Consider the following 12,055-nt stretch of genomic DNA (forward strand, 5'->3'; position numbering starts at 1 on the left):
GTGCAGGGAAGCAGCTGGAGATGGCAGCGGGCCCGGCTATTGTCTGGCTCCCTCCCCAGACCCGGTGCCTCGCTGGCACCTCCAGGAGGAGCGGGCAGCGCCGGTCCGTTTCCTGTCTGCAGCCGGTTGCCGGGAGACGACTCCTCGCCGTCCGCTGAAGACGAACAATGCCACAGTTTCTTTGCTCCTCTCCTCTGAGCTGGTGTTTTTCTTGCTAATTCCACTTCCCCCTCAGACGTGGTGCAAGATACTGACAAATCCAACTTCTGGAATTCAACTCCCCTTCGTCTGGGATTAGAGGGAGAGAGAGGATGGAGGGATGGATGGATGGATGATGGATGGATGGATGGATGGATGGATGGATGGATGGATGGATGGATGGATGGGTGGGGGGTGGGTGGGTGGGTGGATGGATGGATGGATGGATGGATGGATGATGGATGGATGGATGGATGGATGGATGATGGATGGAGGGATGGATGGATGGATGGATGGGTGGATGGATGGGTGGTGGATGGATGGATGGGTGGATGGATGGATGGATGGGTGGGTGGATGGAGGATGGATGGATGGATGATGGATGGATGGATGGATGGATGATGGATGGATGGATGGATGGATGGGTGGGTGGGTGGGTGGGTGGATGGATGGATGGGTGGATGGATGGATGGATGGATGGATGGATGGATGGATGGATGGATGGTGGGTGGATGGATGGATGGATGGATGGGTGGTGGATGGATGGGTGGGTGGGTGGATGGATGGATGGATGGATGGATGATGGATGGATGGAGGGATGGATGGATGGAGGATGGATGGGTGGATGGATGGATGGATGGATGGATGGATGGGTGGGTGGGTGGGTAGGTGGATGGATGGATGGATGGATGAATGATGGATGGATGGGTGGGTGGGTGGATGGATGGATGGATGGATGGATGGATGGATGGATGATGGATGGATGATGGATGGATGGATGGATGGATGGATGGGTCATTGCTCGTGCTGCCCAGAGGAATAACTGGGAAGGGTTACAAGGGGGACAACAAATGTCCCAACAGTGCTTGTTGTGTGTAGCTAGCTGTAGCTAGCTGTTGTAGCTAGCTAGCTGTAGCTAGCTGTAGCTAGCTAGCTAGGTGTAGCTGCTTCCCAGGACATCTGGCTACCACGGTGAAGCCACCAGAACATGGAACATTCACTCATGTGGAGAGCAAAGCCTGGTTCCTCAGCCAGCTGGCAGCAGATCCTGAGGTGGACCGGGAAAAGGGAAGAGGCGTTCCTGACTGTCAGGTCGGTAAATACGGAGCTTTTTAGTGCGGAGAAAGCAACTCTGTAATTAGCAGAACTAGCATCATGTCATAAATTAGCGACATGTTTCCAGGATCTATCCACAACGGAGGAGTTGAGTCGGACCTCTGGGTGCGATTCTGGAAGAGAGCAAAGTCGCCAAGTTCACCACAGACACCGTTGGACCTCTCATTCACCTTCGCTACATGCTAACGTGCTAAAGGTCCCTTTCCCAGAAGGAGCCAGGTCTTCTGGCCCCGGATGAGGCCCATCATCAGCCCACATTTTTAAGGCTGCAACAGTTTTTTTTAATGTATTATGGGCTGTCCAGCACCAGGCCCGCTCCGATTCCGTTCATTGTTAGCGCATCAGTCAGCAACACAAAGGTTCCTGCGACACTCACACATCCGGCTCAGCGCCTCAGCTGGATACGTGGGGTTATTTTAAACAAAAGGCGGCTCCCTTTGTTGTCACAGGATGGAGGGACGTGAGGAGGGAACCATTTTGGGTCATGGTGTCCACTGAGGGATGTGAGCAGGGAACCATTTTGGGTCATGTGTCCACTGAGGGACGTGAGGAGGGAACCATTTTGGTCATGGTGTCCACTGACGGACTGGAGCGGGAACCATTGTGGGTCATGTACCACTGAGGGACGTGAGCAGGGAACCATTTGGGTCATGTGTCCACTGAGGGATGTGAGCAGGGAACCATTTTGGGTCATGGTGTCCACTGAGGGACGTGAGGAGGGAACCATTTTGGGTCATGGTATCCACTGGGACGTGAGCAGGGAACCATTTTGGGTCATGGTGTCCACTGAGGGACGTGAGGAGGGAACCATTTTGGGTCATGGTTCCACTGAGGGACGTGAGCAGGGAACCATTTTGGGTCATGGTGTCCACTGAGGGACGTGAGGAGGGAACCATTTTGGGTCATGTGTCCACTTACGCAGGTTCCCACTGGAAGGCGGTGCTGTATGTACAGGAAGTTACCTGCAGCTCTAAAGTTACTGAAGGTTCCCTTTGATGAAGCAGAGCAGTCCTTAAGCTCCACTAGGGGTCTTTGATCACCTAACCCGGTCTCCGGGATGGGAACGCCCCTCCTTTGATGATCTGGACCTGGTTCTCAGGTGCACCTCCTCCAGCACAGTTGATACAGGCAGAGGGTTTGTTTCCATTTTCCCTCTTTGGGAACGTTAAATCTGGGATCAGATGGTCACACCGGCACCGGTGACACCGTCAACGTGCACCTCGGCTTTAGCGTCTGAGCTAAACACACGCTAACGTGTGGGTGGCTAGCTCAACCATGGATTCATGCTAGCACCTTTTCGAGGTGGGTCCTGTTGGGTCCTGTTGGGTCACTCTGCATGGGGGGGGGGACCCGAACCAGCTTGATGGATTTCATCATCAGCCCAAAGTTGCTGTTCCGTGCACGCTAACGTCACTACGAGAGCGTCGGGCGTGACGAGGCTCATCTGCTTCGGGCCCCTGGACGCCGTCATGTGACGCCACCGGAGAGGCTCCTGTCGCGGTTGCGCGAGTGTTTTCGTACGTGCGGTCGGTTCAAACGCGTCTATTTTGATTATTTCTTGCACAGGATTCGGGATTGACGTCAGGGTTAGCTCATGTCTTTATAGCTGTTACGCCAACGCTGATGAAAAGTGCACGTTGTGTTGCGAAATCTGTGGAATTCCACACTTTCCCCTTGTCTGATGTCGACCTTTCGGGGGGGAAATCTGCTGCCGGTTGTTCATTAGCGTGTGTTTGTTGGTGCTAACGATCTCACGAGGGGCTGTTTTTAGCTCAAAATGCGGCTCTGTGATTGAGCGGTTTTATGTGGAGTCGACGCACTCAGGTTTTCACAGCAGGGTGCCACTTCAGATCACTCGGCGCCGTCCCCGGGGAGCCCCGATGGGGGAGAACATCGATTCCTTCCCAGCCTCTCCCTCAACTGCACCTAATTTCTTCACCCCTTCGGTAAATAATCCGCTTTAAGCGTCCTCCTCTCTGTTTCCTCTCGTCTCCCCTGAAACTGATTAAGCCATTACGCCGCCGCTACGGCGAGAGACGTGTTTGAAATGCTAACAAAGATCACCTGGGACTCCGCAGCTTATGGATGATGTTTTAATGCTGCTCGCTTCATCGGGATGAGGCACATTTAAAGGTTTACAGGCTGTTATTCAAATAAGTAGCGTTCTGCATTATTAATGTGGGCAAATACGAATCATTTTAATTAAGATCGGCATGCTAACGCGCAGCCGTGGACGCCAGGATCTACAGCGGGACCGCTACTGACCAACGTCCCTGCGTGCGGAAATTTCAGGTTACGAAACGTCTCCACGGGAAAATATTTCCTCTCGTTACGAAAGAAATTTCAGGATACGAAAGGCAAAAATACGCTAGCGCTGCTGCTCGCGGAGTTTAGCGAACGCAAACATGCTTGTAGCTGCTCTGCCATTGGCTATCGCCTAGCATCTTCCCGTCATCCCATTGGCTATCGCCTAGCATCTTCCCGTCATCCCACTGGCTATCGCCTAGCATCTTCCTGTCATCCCACTGGCTATCGCCTAGCATCTTCCTGTCATCCCATTGGCTATCGCCTAGCATCTTCCCGTCATCCCATTGGCTATCGCCTAGCACCTTCCTGTCATCCCATTGGCTATTGCCTAGCATCTTCCCGTCATCCCACTGGCTATCGCCTAGCACCTTCCTGTCATCCCATTGGCTATCGCCTAGCACCTTCCTGTCATCCCATTGGCTAGGAGGGACGTCAATATTTACAGGTTTGTGTATCCCAGCGTCGCCTTCGTTTAACTTTTATTTATTGTGGGTGTTTGTATGTTTGTCCATTAGATGGCGGTGTTAGCACAAGTGTTAACGTTCGTTGCTAATGACGGCTAATGTAAGATTAGCCTGTAATAAGGTTCATTTTGTTCCTGGAGAAGCCTTGCTCTGAATCCCTACATTTATTGTGCGGTAATCTAATTGTAACATGTATTTGTTACATGTTTTGATGCATTTTTATGATTATAAAAAAAATTATGTCAGAATTTATGGGGGCTTGGAACAGATTAGGGCATTTACATGGAAAACGCGTCTCTACTTACGTAATTTTCAGGTTACGAAACAACTTCCGGAACCAATTAAATAGTAGAGGTCCCACTGTACATAAGAATGTATATATTAGTAAATAGAGAGAGGACATGTATGAACACGTGTGTTCTCACGTGCACTTTAGTCACACACGTGCACGTTGGAGCCACAGATGACACTGATATTTGGTTATTGATGCTTTTTTTTCCCTGTTGGGAGGAAAAGAGGCTGCAGTTCCGGCGGTGGCCACTAGTCCCGCCTCCCATCCTGCAGGCTAGCTTTAGCTCCGCTATAAATCACTTCCTTCGAGGTCAAAGGCCACATATTTTTTCCTCTTCGCACTTTTTCTAAAACAGCCTTTGGAAACATCCAAAGCTGCTCCTCCTGTGCCTGAGAGAGAGTGTGTGTGTGTGTGTGTGTGTGTGTGTGTGTGTGTGTGTGTGTGTGTGTGTTTGAAGCGAGCTGCAGGTGGAAGAACATCCTGTAACCTTCAGTATCTCCAGCCTTCAAAACAAAAAAGCCTTTATGTTCCGGCGCCAGATGTGGAGAGGAGCACCTCGGAAGTGTGGCAGCGAGCCAGGAGGAACGGTGTCAGGAAGCCGCTTCCTGGTCGTTTCCTTTTTCCGTTGTGTTGCCTGTCATGAAGAATCCATCAGTCCGGCGTTCCGAGCAGGAACGTTCACAGCTACAGATCTGAGCTACAGATTTATCCTGAGTTAGCTGTTAGCTGTTAGCTGCCTGGAGACCTGATAAAAGGAAATATTGGCATTTCTTTCTGATTCTCGGCATCTCGGAATAATTTCCTTTGATGTTGAGGAGCACGTCCCGGAGATGAAAGCCACCTTTACGGAGCAGAAGGCCGCAGATGTGCGGAGGAACTCCGGCACCAGCTCAGAGATGAGCCGGAGCGTCGGTTCAGCCTCGGCGCCGCTGTCGATCACCGCGCCACTTTTCCAAGCTCCTGATTTTAAAGGGAATTCTGCGGAGGGATCCCGGAGGGATCCTTCCACGCCAGCGCGCTCCGACGCATGTTTACAGATTCACATCCGTGTTTCCCTTTTTGAGGAACATCTGTCAAACTGTGCGTTTCACCCTTCCACCTGAACAGGAGGACGCTTCCCTCCACCGATCCCATTAAGGCTCGGCGGTTTTCCACGGACCCGGAGTCACGCGCATCATCACACACATCCGTGTTTTTTAATAAAAACGCAATGAGAAGAGAAGAGAAGGGGGCGGAGGAGGAAGAAGAAAGGCCGGGCTTCACATGGAAGAGGAACCTGGAGGTAGGTGTCCTACTTGGCAGCGCTCTTCCCAAGTTCGGCTGCTTCTGATGTTCTTGGCCAGAAACTTTATTTAAAAGCACATTTGAGGAGTCTCAGATGTTCCGAGATCCAACACCCACATGTGTTTGTGTGTGTGTGTGTGTGCGTGTGTGTGTGTGCGTGTGTGTGTGTGCGTGTGTGTGTGTGCCAGCAACGCTCAGATTGACTCGACTCCCTCACTTCAATGTCTTTGTGGGTCTGCTTGTGTATCCCATAACCAACATGGGGGGGGATTCAACTGGTCACTGATCCCTGATTCACCGAGCAGCTGACGGAGACACGGAGCAAGAAGCCCCGCCCCCAAATGCTCCACGCCCCCCCCCAGGGAGGTCGCTGGGAACCCACCCTGAATATGGAGGCTGGTCTGGCCTCCTGCCACCACGATCACGATCAGAGATTATCAACCATCTACCATCTACCCGACACAGGCGCTTCACCATGCCCCCCCCCATCTGCCCCCCCCCCCCCCATCTGCCCCCCCATCCCCCCCCAGCGTCCAGGGAACGCCGGAGTCGACGCTCATCACTGACAAACTGTCTGTCACAGACGCACAGAAGCCGAGCAGAAATCAAACCGCTCGTTCAGGTTCCTCCCACCCACCCGGGCGCTGGAGCCCCCCCCCACACCCCCCCACCCCCCCACCCCGTGAGGGGGGGCTCAGTGGATTGAAAAAGATGTGCGTATGAATAATAAATCTATGACAGCTGTACATTTTTAATTGATTCTTTCCAAGTACAAACAGCCCGAGATGGCGCCGCTCCTCCGGCTCCTCAGGCCCCAGCGGCGCCAGGCTCAGCTCCTCTGATCACCGATGGATTTATTGCCACTGAAGCTGGAGTGAAATCTGTGGGGGGGGGGGGGATATTAGAGTGGGGGGGTCGGAGCGGCGTCAGGTCTTTGCTGGCCCCGCCCTCCCAAGTTGCTCCACCCCCTGGCGCAGATCTGGACTCATCATGTTGCTTCCATCCACTGCAAGGTCACGTGACTTCCCCCTTTTCCTCCCCGTTCCCCTCGTACCTACGTTACTGTACACGTGCACACGTACGTGCACGTTCACGGGGGGCCCCGCCTCTCACCTGGAGGCCGTGTTCTCCTTCTGTGATCGGCTCAAGCGTAGATTAATGTATGTCGCAGGTCAGGTTGGGCTGTTTTAGAGCCTGATGCTAAGCTAACGTCGGATCAGACCGACCTCCACGTCCACCCTCGGCACCAGCCGACGGGTTCACCGAGAATCTGAAGCTCTGCTCCAACGGTCCACCTGGTTCCCGGTGTGGTTCCGGTTGAAAACGGCCACTTTAGCGACTCTGCCGACGTCGGGAATTCTTATCTGGAATAGCGAGGGTTGTTTAAGAGCACGGGTGATGATATGAGCAGGAGGGATGGACCCTGGCGCGGCCCGATAAGAACGACTGATCAATATTATATAATGTAGCAACCAGCGTTTGGTTCTGCTCGGGAACGTTATCATCATTCCCTGGCAATGCGGGGAAATGCCATCAAAGGACGACATCTCCTGCTCGTGTCCTTGGACGGAGTTTAGATGGCAGATTGGACAAAGTCACCGAGGGAGATTTTCTCTTTAACATTTCCACATCGATGGCCAACGGTGGCATTAATGGACAAATTCTCGGGAATAACTCGGATCCGGCGCGTTCAAAGGCGTTTTCCTGCGGTGGGGACGGCACGTCTGGACAAACACCGTCTCCTGGGCTGCATATTCCTTAGTCTAAACATGTTTCCCACACTAGAAAGGGACTCCTAACTCCTCATTAAGAACTCCAAAAGTCCTTTTCCCTGGATGATCCGGTCTGTCCTCGTTTGCTCCGGCAGCTTCTCCCGACCGACAGATGTGGAGCGGAGCGGGTTCCAGCTGCTCGGACGGGACAGCGGAGACTCCGGGTTCCACGACTCCTCGGCTGAGAGCGGAGGGTGAGATCCCGTTTGTGCCGTAAACGAGCCGCTGGCAGCAGCAGGACTCAGCCGGACCGCTGAGCCATGACGTCCACGGCTGCGTTCCTGGACATGGAATTCCAGCAGATCAGGAACGGCGTTCGGGAGGACGTTCTATCCGTGTTCTGATGCATGACACTGTTTAGTTGGTGTCACAGGAGGCTTCGGTAGAGGTTCAGAGGCAGCTCCAGGGTCATGGGATAGAGGAGGCCGGAGACGCTTCCTTCGGAATGGGCTCTTGTTGTCACCAGCTGTCCTGGCCGAGGGGCAACATGGGGTCAGAAGGTCACCGAGAAGAAAGGGAAGAGCGAGACGAGGGGGTTCAAACGCAGGCTATAGACGGGAGGACGCGGCCTCATCCAGCATCGGGCTTCCCTGTTCTCACACTCGGAGGGACAGACGTCCCTTTGGCCTCGGAGAGGGAGACCCATGAGACGCACCTGAGCAAATATTAACATCCTCCATAAGGAGCCTTTGATGTGCGGGGGTCAGGGCCTGGGGCTGTGGCCCCCTCAGCAGGCCCTGCTCCGAGCATATGCTCAGTCCGTCAGTGGGGAGTGGGAAGATGCTGAGGAGCAGAGAGGTCGGACTCACAGACGGGAAGCCTGAGTAACACGCTCCGAGGTCAGGGAGACCCGCCTCCAAGGCCAGTCTGTGTCCGTACTCGGGAACGCTGCATCACCCCACACCTAAACATCCATGTAGCTCCATTTAGCTCCATGTAGCTCCATTTAGCTCCGTATAGCTCCATGTAGCTCCATTTAGCTCCATGTAGCTCCGTTTAGCTCCATTTAGCTCCCTTTAGCTCCATGTAGCTCCGTTTAGCTCCATATAGCTCCGTTTAGCTCCATGTAGCTCCCTGTAGCTCCATTTAGCTCCGTAAGCTCCGTTTAGCTCCATGTAGCTCCGTTTAGCTCCATATAGCTCCGTTAGCTCCATGTAGCTCCCTGTAGCTCCCTTTAGCTCCGTATAGCTACATGTAGCTCCGTTTAGCTCCGTATAGCTCCATGTAGCTCCGTATAGCTCCATGTAGCTCCGTGTAGCTCCATATAGCTCCGTTTAGCTCCATGTAGCTCCCTGTAGCTCCATTTAGCTCCGTATAGCTCCGTTTAGCTCCATGTAGCTCCGTATAGCTCCATGTAGCCCGTTTAGCTCCATATAGCTCCGTTTAGCTCCATGTAGCTCCTGTAGCTCCATTTAGCTCCGTATAGCTCCGTTTAGCTCCATGTAGCTCCGTTAGCTCCATATAGCTCCGTTTAGCTCCATGTAGCTCCATGTAGCTCCCTTTAGCTCCGTATAGCTACATGTAGCTCCGTTTAGCTCCGTATAGCTCCATGTAGCTCCGTATAGCTCCATTTAGCTCCGTATAGCTCCATATAGCTCCATGTAGCTCCATTTAGCTCCCTTTAGCTCCGTTTAGCTCCATTTAGCTCCGTTTAGCTCCACGGATGACGTGTTTACATGGGTAGGAAGGCCAAGGTTAGCAGAAGGGCTTGGCTTTAAAATCTACTGTCACCAAAGTCATCAAAAGTTAATAAAACTCAACAAAAGCCTCCGCAACTTTTTTGAAACAGAGAGAGAGAGAAAAAAAAGATTAGCTTCCAGGGACTTAAGTGTCTTCGTCGCTAAATCCCTTTTCAAACGCTACGAAGAGACTTGAGGGAAATAAATATATAAAGTAATCCAAGACGTGCACTAAGTGGTTTATCTGCTTTCATCTGGCCACCGCTGCTCGAGGACTCATCCCGCCCGTGTCTCCGGCCCCTCAACTCCATTAAATAGGACAGATTAGCTGCTCCAGAAAGGTGGCCTTTCAGAATCAGCCTGTTTCCCTCTCCGCTGATAGGAGACGGCACGAGTCAGGATCTGAGCCCGGCTTTGTCTTTGACTCTCCAGCTGACATCTGACCCCCCACCAGAGCGAGGAAGGGGGGGGGGGCTGTAGGATTTCTGGAGATAAGGAGACATTGATTGTCTTTCAGGGAAGTTTAACCGGAGCAGGAAAATCAGGACTATTTATGTGACGTTTTGGCAGCTCCTTGGATGGATGATGGCAGTGGGAAGGACCCCAACATCTCCTTTGAGATGACCCTCAACGTGCCCCCGCCACCTTCCTGGCTCCAGTCCCAGCCACTTGGAAAATTGGAGGTTTTCCTGAAACTCCAACGTGGGAGGAGGAGCCCACTGAGGAACCTTAGCGTCATTGCTGAGGTGGAATTTCAAAGACATTATTTTTTGAAATGTTGTTCCAGGATTACGGAGCGCAGCCGCGTGGTGGCTGTTGCCATGGCAGCGTAAACAGAAGGGGGCGTTGAGCGCTGGTCTGCAGGAGCATTGTCCCGTTCCTGCAGATGAAGACGTGGACGCTCCAACGGCTGAGGCGGGACGGGCAGCGGGGGTGTGGAATGCAATTAGATGAACTCCCTCCTCTCGTTTGATCTGCTTCATTTCATTTGCTGGTCCTAATTCGGAGGAGACATCAGATAAGGCGAGGCCGTCATGTGTTTTCACATCAAACATGATGGACGACAATGTTCCCACTATGTTTCCTCTTCATCTCCTCTCTCCAACATCTGAGGGCAGCGGTGATTAAATCATCTCCAGCTCTCCACACAATGAGCCATTGTGGGGGGAAGCAGCCATAAATTGGACATGTCAGTGTGATCTAGTTAAGGCCAGATCAAAGGCTTCCTTCAGAACCACTACCTCTGCTCCTGAGGAGACTTGTTCAGGATTTCTCATCTTTCCGGGGGTGTGAGATTATGGGGAGGCCGCGTTCCGATGAGGGTTCATCCCGGGACAAACTGCGTGTGCACGGCTCGATTTGGAGAGCAGAGAAGGTGTTTCTGAGGAGCCTCGTGTTCCGGGAGGGTCGGCGGGATGAAGCAAAGACACTGGCTGCCCCCGGCCCCCGGGCCCCCGGGCCCCCTGGCCCCCGGGCCCCGGACCCCCGGGCCCGGTGCTGTCCACGTACGCACCGGCTAGAACCTGCCGCCACCGCCAAGGTGCCACGTTCTGGGGGATGGAAACCTCGAGGTTTTGGGTGGACAACACACATGAAGGCAGCTCGTGGGAGATGGCGCCGTGCACCCGTAGGGCCCGGTCCAGGGGCCCGGTCCAGGGGCCCGCCCACCCCCACAAAGCCCGGTTGATTTCTGATCTTGATTATTAATGAAGCTGGAGTCGGTCTGAGGCGACGATGGGATGGAAGCGTCCCGCACAGCGGAGGCGTTCTGTTGTTAGCTTTAGCTCTGTTCCGTTATTGCTGAGCGCCTCCCTCCCTCCTAACGAGTTTGCGGTTGTCAAAGTGTCAATTAAATACCGGCGGCGCCGTGTTGTTCCAGCACGCCGCCGCCGTTTGATGCCTGGATAAACAAAAAGGTTGTTTGAAAGCTGTTTATTTTACCTTTGCGTGGCTCCGCCTCGTGGTCCCGGGAATGCTGTGGGCTGCTCTTATCTGCTGTGGCTGCCAATGAAAGCGCAGCGGCAAATGAAACGGCGTTGTGTCACATGACCTGGCGGGCGTGCACGGCACGTGGGCGGGCCGGCAGGAAACGAGGGGAAGGTTGGAACCACCTGAATCCTGAAACTACCAGTGGGAACGTTGGGAACGTGGAGCATCGTGTAAAGATGTCACATTTAAATAGTGATGATTTAACATAACGGTATTAATAATAATGATCGTTTTAACGAGTAGTAAAGGACCATGAACGCAGCACGGCCCTGCTAGCGGGTCGGAACCAGAAGCACGCCTCAATCGCCAGGACTTTTAACCACGTTATGTTGGGACGGAATAAAACAGCGTTGTTCTTTTTGTTTACATCGACTGGGAGTGGAGCTGGAATCGGACCAAAACGGTCACGTACCTCAATATTCCCAGATGTTTTCATTACGGAAAAGCCTGCGAGGATTTGCATTCCCAAAGGTGACGTCGCAAACATGCAGTGGCGTGAACAATACACCAGCGACGCAGGAGACAAGTGGTCGGGAAGGGTTCGGAAAACCGGCATTCTGGTGGGGAAACGCAGGGATGTAGGAGGTTTAAAGAAAGCTTCCTGTTTATGTACAAATGTCCTCTGTTTTCACTGAAACACACACACACACACACACACACACACACACACACACACACACACACACACAAATCAAAAGATGCAACTTAAGATGCTTTTCATGAGCTCTCTGGGTTTTTCTTGTGTTTCTTGTGTGTGTGTGTGTGTGTGTGTGTGTGTGTGTGTGTGTGTGTCATTTGACCAGGCACACCAGTTGGACCCACGGCTCCGGGCCTTTTGTTAAGTAGAGGGGACGGTAATTAGGATGGACCCCGTCTGGGGCCAACGGTGTAATTCGGCGGTGCTGTTAACAGCCTCACTAAAGATCAAATGAAGTGCAAATAGATCAAAGCCAA

At 52.9% G+C, this 12,055-nt stretch overlaps 1 long non-coding RNA gene across 2 annotated transcripts in view; it reads left to right on the plus strand.

Moving 5' to 3' along the window:
• Window positions 1-6,139, plus strand: part of LOC130527355 (uncharacterized) — an 8,455-nt gene extending 2,316 nt beyond the window's left edge. Inside the window, exons 2-3 of one of the 2 annotated variants that reach the window (XR_008950995.1) lie at window positions 5,485-5,659; window positions 5,850-6,139. This is a non-coding gene — a long non-coding RNA (uncharacterized LOC130527355). The remainder of the gene's footprint in view (window positions 1-5,484; window positions 5,660-5,849) is intronic. The other variant, XR_008950994.1, reaches the window with a different exon arrangement.
• The last annotated feature ends 5,916 nt before the right edge of the window (window positions 6,140-12,055 follow it).

The sequence above is a fragment of the Takifugu flavidus genome, chromosome 6, assembly GCF_003711565.1.
Source record: "Takifugu flavidus isolate HTHZ2018 chromosome 6, ASM371156v2, whole genome shotgun sequence".
Classification (NCBI taxonomy): Eukaryota; Metazoa; Chordata; class Actinopteri; order Tetraodontiformes; family Tetraodontidae; genus Takifugu; species Takifugu flavidus.